This window comes from Eschrichtius robustus, chromosome 8 (assembly GCF_028021215.1).
Source record: "Eschrichtius robustus isolate mEscRob2 chromosome 8, mEscRob2.pri, whole genome shotgun sequence".
In the NCBI taxonomy this organism is placed as follows: Eukaryota; Metazoa; Chordata; class Mammalia; order Artiodactyla; family Eschrichtiidae; genus Eschrichtius; species Eschrichtius robustus.
Window position 1 is genome coordinate 18,477,563 of NC_090831.1, and position 17,426 is coordinate 18,494,988.

General features: G+C 43.2%; 1 long non-coding RNA gene across 1 annotated transcript; it reads right to left on the minus strand.

Moving 5' to 3' along the window:
* Window positions 1-3,608: 3,608 nt before the first annotated feature.
* LOC137768405 (uncharacterized) lies at window positions 3,609-17,139 on the minus strand. The gene is made up of 4 exons (XR_011074747.1): window positions 16,740-17,139; window positions 11,379-11,464; window positions 7,528-7,592; window positions 3,609-6,314 (listed from the first exon to the last, which is right to left on the minus strand). It is a non-coding gene; the product is annotated as an uncharacterized lncRNA (long non-coding RNA).
* Window positions 17,140-17,426: the final 287 nt, after the last annotated feature.

The following is a 17,426-nucleotide window of genomic DNA, read 5'->3' on the forward strand; positions in this document are numbered from 1 at the left end:
CTACCACTCCCCACCCAAGCCCCCAAAAGGGGCAAAAAAAATGGGCCTATCATTCCTTTAGTATCATTGACTTCCCCAGTTCACAGATTCTTGAGAAGCCAGAATGGGTTTGGAAAATGAGGACTCTCTTCATAAGTGATCTCCATCTGACATGCTGCCAGTACCCACTGGGAAGGATATATGGTTATCAAATGGGTAACAAGACTAAAGTTATTTACAAATGAGCCTTGCCCACTAGGGAGGGTTTGGGCTCTGCTCGTATTTGATTTCTCTGCCTCCCCAGCGCTCTGAGGAGGGTTGTGTTGTAGCCAAATTAGTTCTCTGGCTTTTGTGCTATTGAATGAGTATGGAGAGAGGATGTATGGCTAACTCACTTTGCTGTACAGCAGAAATTAACACAACATGGTAAATCAACTATACTTCAAAAAAAAGAGTACGGAGAGAGGGAGACCAAATGGCACTGACGAGGCACAAGGAAAACTGGTTTATCCTCCCCTGATTGAGGGGACCCCTGATGTACTTCATAGAGAAGTATAGTACCTGGGGAAGGGGCCACTCAGATCCATAACAGGGTCATTCCATAGTAAAAACTACTTTCAAATCCTTGGTCTGGTCCCCTGAGTGGCATCATAAACCTGCTTCCCTGCTGCTACAGCAGGTCTTCTACAGTTACTGCGTGGATTACTGTTTAGTTATTCCTTGGCAAAACCAGAGTAAAGACCTCTTGGGGTGGGACCCTGGTCCCCATCCCCAGACTCCCACCACGATGGGGTTCTCTTGAGAAGCCGTCAGCTGGTGGGGTTTGGTGCCCTGAGACTGCAGCTAGGCTGGGCCGTGGAGGCCCCACTGCTGAGCAGCAGGGGAAGAGCTCTGAAGCCGAGAACAGAGGTAAATTGCCCTGTCTCAGCATCATGGTGGTGGTGATCATGGATCTTACACTCAACCCTCACTGGTGCTCAAGAATTCCCCTCCTCCACCCCACAGGAAGAGGGCCTTGGATGAAAGGGGGTGGGGCTGGAGACACCCAAGGGGACTTCCATGAGGTCTGTAAGTGGGGGAGAATCTCTTCTCTCCCAAGAATAAACACCGAGAGGGCCAAACAGGCACGGAGAGGGCCAAGGGGAAAGCAAGATGCATAGGTCTAACTTGAGAGATGAAGAAGGGGTCTTTGAGGCTCACATGGGGTTCAACCCAGCACACCAGCGTGGAAGCCTGGATACAAGCTCAGCCACAACGGTCCCAGCTAGGACTAGACATGCATTTGCCTTGAGTGCCCTCCTTACGACAGAAGAGTAACTCTGCCATGAAGCCCAGGGACAACATTCCATGGAAAGCTGCTTGCTTCGGGGGAGCTATGATCGTCTGCGGCATTCCCTTGACTGTGTATTGGAACCTTGGGTTGGTGCCACAGTTCCTGAGAACACATCCGTGCAATTATAAAGCATATCAATGGGACAGTGATTCACTCGGCAGAAATCTAAACAAACTAGTCCCTTCTAACTCCCATTACAGCTTTTCATGAAGCTTTTCAGCTTTTTCATACATGTTTTATGGTTGAGGAAAAGAATGCGTATCACCAGTTCTTACTTGCAGTAACTTATCTGTGAATTTGTAAAGTGACTAAACCCCTTCTGGGAGATATACTGAACCATGGAAACGGAAACAAAAAGTATGTCTCGTCTATCTACAGTGCCTACCCTGTAAAGTTTGAAACAAGGAGCTCAAGGGGTTTGAGAGCATCAGATAAAATTAAGAAAATTTCTCAGGTTAATATTGTTGAAAACCTAGTCCTTTAAAAAAGTACATAACAACATAAAGGGAAAGACTGATAGGTATAATTGTACAAAAAGTAAAGACTTCTGAACCTACACATGTCCATGCACACATATAAATCTACCATACATAAAAGACAAATAGTAAATTAGGAAAAAAAAATTTTGCAACTTATAACACAAAGGGTTACTTTGTGTAAAATACAAAGAGCTTTCACATTTCAATAAGAGAGAAAAGTAAACACTCTAATAGAAAAATGAGCAATTTACTAAAAAAGAAATACGAATCATCAACAACCAGAGATACAACTCAAATAACCAAGAGATGAAATTCTTTCCTGTCAGACTGAAAAAATGAAAAAGAATAACAGATACAGCACAGATGAGGCCATGAGTGGGAATTCTCACACATTCTGGCTAAGTTTGACAATCAAAAAATTTTTAATGCATATCCCCTTTTACTTATCAATTTCATTTATAAGAAAGCATCCTAAATAATCATGAATGTGTGGAAAGATTTAGAAAACATTCATTACAATATTGTTAATAAATACAAAATAAATTAAAAAGAACCTAAATGCCTCAAATTGAGGATTTAAAAAATTTTTTATTTATTTTATTGACGTATAATTGATTTACAATGTTGTGATACTTTCTGGTGTACAGTAAAGTGATTCATATATACATATATTATTTTTCAGATTCTTTTCCATTATAGGTTATTACAAGATATTGAATATAGTTCCCTGTGCTATACAGTAGGACCTTGTTGTTTATCTATTCCGTATATTAGTTTGCATCTGCTAACCCCAAACTCCCAATCCATCCTCCCTTCCCCCCAACCCACCACAACCACAAGTCTGTTCTCTATGTCTGTGAGTCTGTTTCTGTTTCACAGATAAGTTCATTTATGTCATATTTTAGATTCCACATATAAGTGATATCATATGGTATTGTTCTCTGTCTGACTTCACTTAGTGTGATAATCTCTAGGTCCATCCATGTTGCTGCATTATTTCATTCTTTTTTATGGCTGAGTAATATTCAGTTGTATATATATACCACATCTTTATCCATTCATCTGTTGATGGACATTTAGGTTGCTTCCATGTCTTGGCTATTTTAAATAGTGCTGCTATGAGCATTGGGGTGCATGTATCTTTTTGAATTAGAGTTTTGTGCAGAGGTATGCCCAGTAGTGGGATAGCTGGATCATATGGTAGCTCTGTTTTTAGTTTTTTGAGGAACCTCCATACTCTTCTCCATAGTGGCTGCACCAATTTACATTCCCACCAGCAGTACAAGAGGGTTCCCTTTTCTCCACACCCTCTCCAGCATTTATTGTTTGCGGATTTTTTAATGATGGCCATTCTGACCAGTGTGAGGTGGTACCTCATTGTAGTTTTGATTTGCATTTCTCTAATAATTAGCAATGATGAACATCTTTTCATGTGCCTTTTGACCATCTGTATGTATTCTTTGGAGAAATGTCCATTTGGGTCTTCTGCCCATTTTGAGGATTTAAATACATTATAGTTTAAGAACAACCTTTCATTAGAATACTATGCTGTCTTTAAAAGTGATTATTTTAAAATGTCATTACATCTACATCTATCTATATTGATTATGTTAGTATATAGTTCTAAATATATAATTTTAGGTAGTAGCCGTATCTATATATTTATATTTGGAATGCTAATCCAAATAAAGTGGCTTGGTTTGGAGATTAGGGATCTAAAAATATACAAATATATGACAAATTAATAGATATAGTTATGCATCTATATCAAAGTATTAACACTTATTTCCAGATTTTTGATAATTCACCTTATTTATGTTGGGTTTTTTTTCTGAATTTTTTGCAAAGATTGCTTTATATGCAAGGGAAAAGAACATTTCAAAAAGACAGAATGCACATGTGGGCAAATACCCTTAAGCTGGAAGCATCCTTTTTGGCCACTAAGGATTCACAGAATAAGCAAAAAAAGTCCAAAGTGGCTCACTTAGAATGAGGGTAGTCATACAATTTATCACCCAAACCAGGACACTTTTGAGACTGAAAGAGGAAACTATTAATAATTTTGCATAATCCAGGACTCCCTAGGCAATCTCAGCCTTTCGGTCAGCCTGCTTAGAGTGGAAGGTCTGTGGAACTTGTCTTTGAAGATGACCCAGTATTGGAGTGTTAAAGGTAAACCACAGAGACTGCCCTTTTATCAGTACAGTTGGGTGCAATCTCTAAACATACTGGCCAGATGGCTAAAGAACGTTGAGAACTTCAAGTTTCTCACCTCATTAGCTCATTTGGATCAACAGAGCCCTAATTTTAGAAATTTGTTCTTGATTAAATAGTATTTCTCAAAGAAATATGCTATTTGACTAAGAACACACAGTATTATTACCCACATTCTCTCACACTGCAGATTTTCATCTTGGAAACACTGTGTAACAGTTTTAAACCCTTCCTGATTCCAAATCCCTTCTTGCCTTGCCTGTTTTCCACTAAGAGCTTTGTTTTAGGGAACTATTATCTGTGACCTGAGGCACTTACTTAAGATGGCCACTGTCCCCATCCATCACTCTGTTCCCTTCCGGCTATTTATATCTCCCAGTCCTTCACTGCCCAGTTCAAATTCCTCCTCTCCCCCAAGCCTTCTCCGCCCACCACAGCAATCTGTCCTGCTGAAACACCTAGGCATTTATTATCTGCACATCGGATCTGCACCTTCTCACCGGCTGTTCTGTTCTCCAGTTATTGACTACACCTACATCGCCCTCAAACTAGTCTGTAAGCTCCTCATGGGCACAACTACTCACATTCTATGCCACCTGGCATGTGGCCAGGCAAAGTCAGTCTGTCAACCTTTCTTATTCCGATCATAAACTGGGGGTTGTTAATTCCTTTATATACTCCGCCTCCCACCCCAGTTTGGGTGGTTGCTAGGCATTAAAAGAGGCGATTATTTCGATTACCCAAAGTGTCTAAATGCCAAGGTGTCTGCATAGGTGGAAAAACTAAAGCCTTCTCAAATGCGGCAACCGGTGAGGTCCTTCTTCCCTTAAAACATCATGAAATGGCACAGTAAAGATTCAGAACAAAGGTAAACAGGACAGTTATGTTGTAGAGTACTGTCTCTGTGTTAAACATGGTTCTGTAGGTATAAAGGACGAAAGCTCGGACAGGCTCTTTTAACACCTGCAATACTATCAGTCCCATCTTACAATATTTTACTTGTATTTTGATTCTCCCTGTACAGGGCCAAAACATGGAGCCCACGAGTCGATCAGTGCTCCAACATCTGCCCTCTCCCTCCTGAGAGTCCAGAACCTGCCATTACTTAGCATCGATAACAAACTAGGCAACACACGTTGCTATTCAATCACAGGTCAATCCATAATTGAAACGATACTCTTTGCACCTCCTGCTGCCACATTTATTAAACTGATATACATGTCAATGTGTCTTCCTCCAGCCTTAAGATGACTTAAACTGTACCTGAAGTGTGAACAACCAAATTTAGATACCAATATCGTTTTATTTATTCCAACCCTCAAGGCACCATATTTCTCATACGTGACAGTCTTCTTGGGAAATCTGCCAACTCAAATGCATTCATCGTAACCTGCCTCACTCTACAATACTTTACAGTTACACACGTGGTCAGCAAGGGAGGGTGACCTCTGTTCAAGCAAAAAGTAAAACTCCCAGTTGAACTGTTAACATAGACAAAGAGGGACCAATAATCCCCTTCCTTCTGCGAGTTCATCTGGCACCACAGTGAGCATCAGGAAAAGGCACACCTTCTCCAAGAAACTTTACTTCCATCTGTTAGAAAATAGTCTTCATATTCCTGATTTTGTTAGAACAAGGCACTTTAGTGCCATCCACCAGGAAGACTGTCACAGTAAATCTATGATGTCTGTGATGTGAATGGTGGTCCCTTAAAAGTGGCCCAACTGTGCAGTGCACAACCTATGCAGTAACCCTGGCCAGGGGTTTGATAACTTCAGCGCGAGGGAGTTGTGCTTTATTTTACTTCCCCTCTGCACCTCAATTTCATCATCTATAAATTGGGAATAATAAGAGCTATCTAGCTTGGGTGTCTTAGCGCTGATCAGCCTTCCCATTAGAATAGGAAAGCAATGGTCTGTAAAGGATTCAGAGAATAAGAAAGAGACGTCCACATTACTTGATGATTGCCTAAGAAGTATATCCCTAAGATAGAGAGCTTACATTTTCTTCGATTCTGGGAATCGAAGGCTGGGAGCCGGTCAGGTAGCGTCCAGTTGGGGACCTGTCTTGGATGACCTAGGTATGACTCTGGAATCCTTCAATCCAGTATCCATCCATTCATAAGGTTTCATTCATCCAGTAACAAAATTCATCCAGTAACAAAATCTGGCTTTCATATATTGAAAGTGGAAAGACTTGAGTTTTTCTTGTAGCGATGATGGCTCTCACAGCCCCCGCCTTGCTGGGTGTCTGTGTGATGAAAGAAGCCCACGATGGCAAAGCAGTTGACAGGGTTAGGTGTTCATCCTCTGGAGACAAAAAAGAAAACTGGAAATCCATTGTCCTACATCAGGGTTTCTGGACCCCCTCACTATCATTTGGGGCTGGATAAATCTTCACTGATGGGGAGATGTCTGCATCTCATGGTAGGATGTTTACCAGCATCCCTGGCCTCCACCCCCTAGATGCCAAGATACGATTAGAACCCCTCCCCTCCCTGTCACAACGACCAAAAATGTCTCCAGGCTTCGCCAATGTCCTTGGGGTGGCGTGGGGCAGAAAAGGGGGAGGCAGGAAAATCATCCCTGGTTGAGAAACACTGGCCTATGTGGCAATTTAAATTTATAGCCTTAGAATCATTCTTGAGAAGTAGTCATCTATGAGCAATCTGGCCTCCAAACAACGGGGACTTTGTTCGAACAAACCTGGGCTTAGCTCTGAGTTCCACAATGATTGTTTCATGACCTTCAAGACACTAGTCTTCTATTTCCTGTCATATAAATATAACCCAAACCTTGGCCTCTCATTTTCAGGATTTCCTCCTTTTGGGGGCTGGGGCTGGAGGAAAGGTGTTAGGGACTGCTGGGGGCTGACCCGAGACATTGCAACCTAGGCATTCCCCTGCTCACTCTGTACCTGGCCACCTCCTGGAGCCCAGGGGCTGCCATCTTCTCTTGAATAATGGTTACCACACAGGGCTGGCATGAAGTGAAGATAGCAGCTTTCAACCTTGCTACCATGGCTTCCATGTAAGTATAAGCCCATCACTTAATTTCCCACAACACAGCTACCTAAGACCAAGTCATTTAAAATCTTGAAGGAAGCAAGGGAAATGACAGCAGAGAAAACCTTATGAATGGATGGATACTGGATTGAAGGATTCCAGAGTCATACCTAGGTCATCCAAGACAGGTCCCCAACTGGACGCTACCTGACCGGCTCCCAGCCTGCAAAAGGCTCTCACCTGCCTCGTTCCCACCACCTGGGGGACGGTCAGTCCTCTGCCATCTGGGAAGTGTAGGAACCCAGCGCTTGTCTCAGGCCTGCTCCCTCCCTCTCCTCCAGCCTTCACTTCCCAGGGCTCCTTTTCGCCCCCCAGCCCCGCAGGATGACTGACAGATGGGAATATCCACATAGAGGCTCACCCACTACCCACAGGGGTTGGCCTTTTCAGAATACTTGAAAGACAATCTCTCAACAACTCGTTTCCCTAAGTCTGAGATATTTGGTTTGGAAAATCACCTTGGGGGAGGCTTTCACCAAGAGTCCAAGCTGGCTGTAGCCATTGGGTCCACCTTTGTGGTTCCCTGTGAACAAGAAATGAAGTAAGGTTTCCAGTGATCTACTTGATCTGGCCCAGTCTCCATCATGAAATGTCTTACGACAAATGGTGAACAACAACACATATGACACAATTCCCAGGAATAAAAAATACTTTTTTAGAGATAAGAGTGCTAGGGTCTGAATGGTTGTGTTCCCCCTGCAAACTCATATGTTGAAGTCCTAATCCCGAAGGTGACAGTATTAGGAGGTGGGGCCTTTGGGAAGTGATTAGGTCATGAAGGTGCAGCCTTCATGGCTGGGATTAGTGCCCTTATAAAAGAGACCCCAGAGAGCTAGCTCATCCCTTCTGCCATGTGGGGACATGGTGAGAAGGTACCATCTAAGAAGCAGGAAGCCCTCATTGAACACCAAATCTGCCTGCACCGATCCTGGACCTCCACCCTCCAGAATTGTGAGACATAAATTTCTGTTTTTCTTAAGCTACTTAGTCTGTGATGTTTTGTTACAGCAACTCAAATGGACTAAGATAGAGTATTCTAAATACATAATGGCAAAGAAACATTTTTTTTCCGAAAAGACAGCAAAAAATATCATGAAACAGGAGTAATTAAAAGAGGAATTGGTCAAAAAATGGACAGAAGACCTAAGTAGACATTTCTCCAAAGAAGACATACAGATGGCCAACAGGCACATGAAAAGATGCTCAACGTCACTAATTGTTAGATAAATGCAAATCAACGAGGTATCAGCTCACACCAGTCAGAATGGCCATCATCAGAAAGTCTACAAATAATATCAATAAATGCTAGAGAGGGTGTGGAGAAAAAGGGAACCCTCCTACACAGTTGGTGGGAATGTAAATTGGTGCAGCCACTATGGAGAACAGTATGGACTAAAAATAGAGTTGCCACATGATCCAGCAATCCCACTCCTGGGCATATATCCAGAGAAAACTCTAATTCGAAAAGATACATGCACCCCAATGTTCATAGCAGCACTGTTTACAATAGCCAAGACATGGAAACCACCTAAATGTCCATCAACAGATGAATGGATAAAGATGTGGTGTATATATATACACACACATACATACACACAGTGGAATATTACTCAGCCATAAAAAGAATGAAATAATGCCATTTGCAGCAACATGGATGGACCTAGAGATTACCATACTAAGTGAAGTAAGTCAGACAGAGAAAGACAAATATATGATATCACTTATATGTGGAATCTAAAAAATGATACAAATGAACTTATTTACAAAACAGAAATAGACACACAAACATAGAAAACAAACTTACAGTTACCAAAGGGGAAGCAGGAGGGATAAATTAGGAGTTTGGAATATAGATATATACTGCTATATATAAAATAGATGAACAACAAGGACCTACTGTATAGCACAGGGAACTATCTTCAACGTAATAACCTATAATGGAAAAGAATATGAAAAAGAATATATACACACACACATATATTCAATATATATATCTGAATCACTTTGCTATACACCTGAAACTCTTACAACATTCTAAATCAACTATGCTTCAATAAAAAGAAAAAAAAAAAAAAAGAGGAATTGAGGCTGCAAAAGACAGTTCAAGCAATGGAACAGAAAACAGCTCAAAAACATAGCCATATATTTGGAAAGTAAGTATATAATGGATCTCTATAGAAAGGATAAATTATTCAATATATGCCCAGGAAAATTGGTAACTGTTTGGAAAAAGATCAAAAATTAATTTTTTATTTCACATCGGGACTTCCCTGGTGGCGCAGTGGTTAAGAACCTGCCTGCCAATGCAGGGAACATGGGTTCGAGCCCTGGTCTGGGAAGATCCCACGTGCTGTGCAGCAACTAAGCCCATGCGCCACCACTACTGAGTCTGTGCTCTAGAGCCACGAGCCACAACTACTTAGCCTGTGTGCTGCAGCTACTGAAGCCCACATGCCTAGAGCCCATGCTCCGCAACAAGAGAAGCCACCGCAATGAGAAGCCCGCGCACCGCAACGAAGAGTAGCCCCCGCTCGCCACAACTAGAGAAAGCCCACGCACAGCAACGACGACCCAATGCAGCCAAAAATAAATAAATTTAAAAAAATTTTTTAATTTCACGTCATTAACCAAAAATGTCTGAGATCTAATGTAAACACAAAAACCTATTAAGCATTAAAAAAATACACAAAAATATTTTATAACCTTGGAGAAGAGAAGTTCTTCTTAAGAAAGACACAAAAAGTAAAGGCCTCAAGGAAAAGCCTGATACATCTGACTACATCCAAATGAGAAAAAAAAAGTGTATGGAGAAGATGCCATAAACAAGGTTAAAAGAAGAAAAGCAACAAGCTGGAAAATTACATTATTTTCAAACAGACAAGAGACCTAAATCTAGGATGTATAGAGAATTCCTATAAAGCAATGAAAAGATCTAAAAAAATACCAATAACAAATCATCAAAAGATACCAACAGCAATTTACAAAGTGAAAATACAATGGACCTAAGAACAAATGTTCAGAAACATACTAGAGAGAAATTCAAATTAGATAAGCTATTTTTACCGTAATAATGGCAAAAATTAAAATGTTAGGCGTTAATTAGGACGTGAAAAAATGGGCACATTCCTGTGCTACTAGTGGGGGTATAAAGTAGTCAGCTACTTCAGAAGACAATTTGACAGAACTATTAAAATTTAAAATGTACATGCCCAGCAATTCTACTTTCAGGTAGAAATACTCCCTCATGTGCTCAGAAAGCATATATAACAATAGAGATGTTGATCAGCCTATTTTTTGTAAAACCAGAAACCTAAATGTCTGTCAATAAGATAATAGATAAATAGACTCTGGAACATTTTATGGGATACTTGGGAGCAGTTTAAAAGAATGAGGGATTTCCATATGTAATGACATGTAATAGTATGTGTGAAAAAAGAAGGTTGCAGAAAAATATCCACAGAATGGTCTGTTGCACGTGTCAATCTTGTTTATGCTCATGCAAGGCTTCTCTCTCAACCGGGATAAAAAAATATATATATATGCACACACATATATATCCACATACATGTGAGTACACACACATATATATACATACATATATACGCACATATACACATATATGTATGTATCTCCACAAAATGATGCTATTCATGTTTTAAAAAAATAGAAAAGAACACACACACAGCAATACCATCTACAGCTGTAATGCTAAGTCTATAGAGGAGGTAAATGTATAGAAAATGGTATGAAAAAATGCCTTCAGACCTGGGGGTATGGTAGTGATCTGGGGGCAGGGGAGTGACCACGTTTGAAGGGGGCGATTCTAAGAGAATTTTCCACTTATCTCTATTGTTCTACTATCTTATAAGAACACATTTATACATGATTTTTAGAATTCAGTATTGTTTCTTTTACAAAAGAGAATAAATTTTTCTCAGGAAAAAAATAATCTGCAGAGACCCCAGTCCATTTACTATTTTTTTTAAGTTCTTTTTTTTTTGATGTGGACCATTTTTAAAATTTTTATTGACTTTGTTACTATATTGCTTCTGTTTTTATGTTTTGCTTTTTGGCCACGAGGCACGTGGAATCTTAGCTCCCAGACCAGGGACCGAACAGGCACCCCCTGCGTTGGGAGGCAAGTCTTAACCACTGGACCGCCAGGGAAGTCCCCTCCATTTACTATTACGACAACTATTTACATTGTCATGCAAAGACTGTCTTCTCTCCAGTCACACTTTGGATTTTGCAGTTCTTGTGCATAACAAAAGGGTCTTCTAGGGTCTTCCCAGAACAAAGGGATATTTACCCTGCCCTGAAGTCCATGTCAGGATGGAGTTCCAGGCAGAAGAAGTTTCAGACAGCAGTCTCCACCAATTGATGCAGGGCAGCAGCCTCATACAAAGGAGAGAGAAGAGCTTTAGTTTCCTTTCTGAGGAGAAGGACCTTGTCAGAAGCGACCATAGGAGCCCTTCTAGCATCAGAGGGTTGGCCTGTTTCTGACTGGCAGCTGTTGTCTACAGGATGCATTGCGACCAAAGTAATAATCATAGCAAACATTTACAGGCCCTATGCTGGGGGCTCCATATCCAGAATCTCACTTAATCCTCACAACCATCTGAAGAAAAGCGCCTTAGTACTCATTTAACAGATGAGGAAACTGAGGATCAGATGGATTAAGAAAGGTTCTCGAGCAAATGACTCAAGCACAGTTCTAATTCACACCTGCCAACCTCAAGCCTGTGCTCTGGCCTCCACCTGCATTGCCTCCCCAATTATATTACTGGTGAGTTTGGATGGGGTGGGTGGGCTTCGTTCCGATTAATTTGTGTACATTAACGTTAAATTTGTATTTATTTATATTTAGGTTAAGGGCTCAAAGTGATTTCTACAACAAGGCTAAAGAGAAGCCATCTTTTTTCCTGCCCACCCCCCAAGAAAGAGCAGTGGCTAGGGGTGGGGCTGGACCTACCACACTCTGGGAAGCAGAGGTCTCCTCAGCCTGCAGCATCAGAGCCAGTCCGGGGAGCCCCAAGTGATCAAAGCCACGGTTGAATCTGCCAGGGGGTTCACGGCAGCTCTACCTCGAGATAACACACTCCCATGTTGGCTTTTCTTCCCCAGTCAGAATGCAAATTTCATGTCTTTGTAGTGATATTTATTAATAGAGTCCATGTTTATTCAGACCAGGCATGTGGCTAGGGTCTTATATTGAAACCAATAACAAAAAGCCTGGAATTCCCATTTTCTTTCCTACCCCTGGTGCTTCTAGGGGTCTTCTTATCCCAGTCCTATTTGATCCACCAACACACAGGGGTCAGGGAAGAGGCAGGCAACCTAATCTAACAAGGTGAGGGAGACAGCACATCTGCCCTCCAGATACAGGGAGCTTTTATAAAAGGTAACAACGTATGTAAAATTTCCCCCCAAATTACAATTCTCAGAGAGAGAGGGTTAGGAAAATAAATTTAGAGAAAAGAGTGGCAGATGGGATAGATGGATTCAATTAAAGCAAAGAACATCAAACAATTCCAGGGATGCCTCATTTTAATGGAACATGTCATTTTCTCCTCATCGCCTCCAGGTAACTCCCAACATCGGTCTAGGTAGGAAGTAGGGTGCGCACACAGCGCCTCAACCCCAGCAGGAGTTTAATATCCTCAAATGAGAGAGCTAATATTCCCTCCTCTCTTCTTTTCAGTAATGTGGTGAAACAGCACATGAATCACACTAAGCGAATGCTGGCTCCATATTTGATGCACATTTCCCCAGAACCAGGTGTTATTCAAATTAAATAGGTATTTTCCATTGTCATCTCCATTGAACTGATTTCTTTATTTGGTCTATGGGAGAGTCTCCTTTTTAATTAAACCAACCGCTGTCATTTTTCTAAGAAAGATAATAAAACAATAAAAATATTTACACCCCTTTTATCTTCCTAAACATTAATCATGCGGGAAGAAGGTGTTACCCCTTTGCTAGACAGTTTTATCACATAGACATTATACTAAGGTGCTTTAAATTACTGTTTTGCAGGTCAGTTTATTCCTATTAAGGATGTATAAGATTCTTGTTGTCACTAATAATATTTGGGACTATTTACTACCAAAGGAATTCAAGTCTGCAATAAATTTGCCATATACATAGTTGGTATATAAGTATAGACATGCATATAATAATATATATGCACCATGCTGACCCCAATACTACTCCCAACTGACCTCAATTTTCATCTAAAGTCAAGTGTAAAAATTAGTAGTTGGATGAGCAATGCCTTCTTCATTCTCTGGCTCCCAGCGGTGTAATTTAATTGACAGCCATTTTATCCATAGTTACGAAGTCATAGGTGGGTTATAGTTTCACAAAGATGGTATTATTATCTCCATAGTCAGAGAAACTGTGGAAGGCTTAGAGTAGAAACTACAATTATACCTCATAACTCTAACTGCTATAACGTATACGTGTTCTATGAGTTAAACATGGCAATGGTATCCAAAGTCTTGTTTTGTAGAGAGGCCAAATCACTTTTAGATTCCAGCCCATACTTTACTATGTTGTAAACTAAAATCCCCCCAGCTAGAAGGGAATAATGTTTGGGCTGTCTTATCATCTTCAGGGTGCTGGGCAGAAATAACTTGAGAAACTCAGCTGGGGTAGTAAACTAATGTTAAAATAGTGAACCATGGCTTTGTTTCTTCTGCACCTTAGATGCCCTTACTTTCCCTGATGATAAACAAGCTTTGATTTTTCTTGAGTGACTTAAAGTGGCTCCCAGGAGAGGAGACAGAATCTTCTGGAAGCTCAAGTCACTGACTCCCAGCCCCTGGGCTTGAGTCCCTTCATCACTGTACCCTCCACATACCTCAAGGAGGGTAGGGTTGTAACAGCCACCAGTGTGGTGGCATCGCTGTCACTAAAGACTTTTTCCCAACAGTTACATCATGACCCTGTCATTGGCGAACTCTCTATAAAGTAGTGATTGAGTTTAAATAGCAGAAACTTGAGTACCCAAAGGATAAAGATAAATTACCATACTCAGCATGTAGGAGATACTAGTGTAAACCAGTTGCACAAAGCTGGCCAAAAATTTAGAGAACGATGATACACAATTCACAGGAGGCTCAAAAGAGGAACAAGGGAACATTGCTCAGACTCTTCCTTTGTTAAACATATTTTTCTAGTAAGTTTTTTGCTAACCCATCACTTTACACCCAAACCATTCTGTATTAGTTATCTATTGCCATGTAACAAGTTACTTAACAACTTAAAATGGCAAGCGTTAATGATCTCACAGTTTATGTGGATCGGGAATACAGGCTTGACTTAGCTGGGAACCTCTGCCTCAAGGTCTTTCACAACTGTGGGCCAGGGCTGTGGTCTCATCTCAAGGCTCGACTGGAGAAGGACACGCCTGTAAACTCTCGTGGCTGTTGACAGGAGTCAGCACCTCACGGGGTACTGAACAAAGAGCCTCACTTCCCCATGGCCTGTTGGCCAGAGGCCTCCCTCAGTTCCTTGCCACATGTACCTCTCCAAAGGACAGCTCACAACTGCAAGCTGTGGCCTTCCCTTAGAGCAGGCCAGTGAGAGCAAGAGTGAGCAAGACAGAAGCCACAGTCTTTTTGGAACCTAACCTTAGAAGGGACATCACTTTGCCACATTCTATTTGTTAGAAGCAAGTCACTAGGTCCAGCCCACAGAGAAGGAGAGGGAATCACACAAGGGCATGCACACCAGGATGTGGGGGTCATTGGGGTCATCTTAGAGGCTGCCTACCACCCTTGCATGCACAATGAGGAATAAACACCAAAATGGAAGGAAAACTGGAAAGCCGTAGGGGAAGAGGAAAATGTTCTAAGATCTAATTACTTCTACCTCTGAGCTCTCTCTCTCCCTTTCCCCAAATCCAGTCATACAACGTACTCTCTGATGAGGCCCTTCTTCACAGTGTCTCTCATACCTGTCTCCTCCTCTCCACCTGCATGGGACCATCAAAGTTCAGGCCTTCCTTTCTTCACATCATGAATAGTGCAGCACTACTTTTCTAACCAGCTTCCATAGTCCAGTACATCCTGGACACCAAGGCCAAAGTAATCTTTCTAAGTCACACTTTCTACTTATCCTTTTACTACAGAAAGCCCTTTAGTGGCTCCCCAGTGTCAGACAAAACCCAAATTCTTTAGGCTGCCATAAGATGCCTTCCATAATTTGACTCAGGCCTGACTACAAACTCACCACTCCCAAACCCAAATAATAACCCACCATCCCAGGTAAACCACACTCAACACCCTAACACACCACACTTTTGCTTAGCTTGAAGGCTCTGCTGACACCATTACTCCCCCTTCCCTTGGCAAGACCAATCTTCACCTTACCATTATAAACCGCCCCCATTTCCAAGATGCAAAGCAGAGTCATTTCCTCTGTGTGTAATCTTCTCTGTGACACATTTTCTGATCACTCCAAACTAGATTTCAGTTCCTCCCACAGACAGGCACAGATCTGAGAGACCACACCATTCACTGCCCCAGCCAGTCACTGGGTACATGTCTTATTTTTCCAGGGAGCTGATAATTTTCACACCTTCGTTCTTCCACAGAGACCATCAGACTGCATCTCTACCAGAGCTGGGCTGGGTCTCATTTGTCTTTCTCTGCTGGGGATGGTAGTCCATGACAGGCAATGTTTGTTGAAAAGATGGATGGATGGATGGATGGATGGATGGATGGATGGATGGATGGATGGAAATGTCAAGCATAGTGTCTGGCATATGATGAGGTCAATAAGTAATAAATATTCGCTACCACCACCAATCCTTAAAATGAGAATCTCCACTCAGTGGCACCTTAGCCATTTAGTGGTTCCTATGTAGGAACCCTTCCAAAGAGAGCAAAGGCAAATGAAATTTATCTGGGTCTGACCCAAAATAAGCCCATTCACACAAACATCACAACAAGATCAATTCACAGCTCCTCTTTCATCACCCATCCTAAACCTGGCTTTGAGGTACAGGATGCCAAGTGCAGGAGCATAAGATGACAGGCACAGCAGACGTCAGTACAAAGCAACTTCAAATCCATGCTCTTCGGCCATTGGGGCAGAAACAGAGGTTGTAAGAACTAAAAGGGTGCTGGGGGAAATGGGAAATATATCGATTGTGGGGGAGTGTCCGTATATTTTAGGTAATTCCTAGTAAATTAAATGATTTTTTTTTTTTTAAGAGAGAGATACCAGAAGACCTTCTAAGGCCTTTGCTGCCAACCCCTAGGGAGAGGGGGGAAATCTCAATTAAAGCCTCAAATGTCCAAAATCCAGAGAAAATTTAACGCTTCCTTTCTAGCTGGCCAAAGCAGTTAAGCCTGAAGTGAATTTTCCCAGGAATCAGATTCCTGGCCGTAGGTTGCACGCGCTCATCCGGGCCATCCTCATCTCACAGTGGGGAGCGCTGGAAACGGCTCCAGGGGCTTGGCCCGCCAAGCAGCATCTTCCGACAGTGGGTGAGTCCGCTCTCCCACTATCGTGATCCTGGAGCAAACTCTACGCAGTGGTTCTCTGAGAGCCGGAGACACGCGTCGCGCGGAGAAACTGGGGGGACCCCGGCCCTGAGTTTTGAGCTTTGAACGCCCCGCCGTCTGAGATGGGAAGGCAGCTCCTCTCGCCCCAAACTCACCTGCTTTTTAGAACCACTTCCATCTACCCACTGGTCTCAGCTCCCAAAGGCATCCGCAGGGTGCAGGAATCCTCCACGGCCCAAGGTCCACCGTGAAAGAGAAGACAGGGTGGAGGGAGAGGTGGCTGGGAGGAGAGGTCACCAGGGTCCCCTCCCTGGCTTGGGGTGGTCGTCGGGGAGGGGGGCTGCTCGGCCCTCCCCACTAAGCGGCGGGGATCCTCGCGGGGGCGCCTCACCGTGGGCGACAGGGACCGGCGAGGGAAGGACGCGCTGGCGGGGCTGCGTGCAAAAACTTTCCGTCCTCGAGCGCAACTCTGCGGGGAAGACCATCCTTCCCACGGCCCCAGGTCGCGCCTCTCTCAGGCCATCCCCGACCCCTGCCCGCACGCCCAGCCCCTGCGACCCCGGCTCGCGGGTGCCGGCGGTGGCCACAGCGCCGTAGCATCCCAGGGCCGGGCGCTGCAGCCTCGGGTCCCGGCGCGCGGCCCCGCCCCCGGCGGCGGGCGTGCGGGCGCCGGGCCTCGGGGCGTCTCTCTGGTGCCCCTGGCGGCGGCGGAGGACGCCGAGAGCCGAGCCGAGCCGGGCCGGGCGCTGAACGCCGGCTCCTCCTCCTCGCTCTCTCCTCCCCCTCGCTCTCTCCTCCCCCTCTGCCTCCCTCCCTCCCTCCCTCCCTCCCCCTTTCAGAAC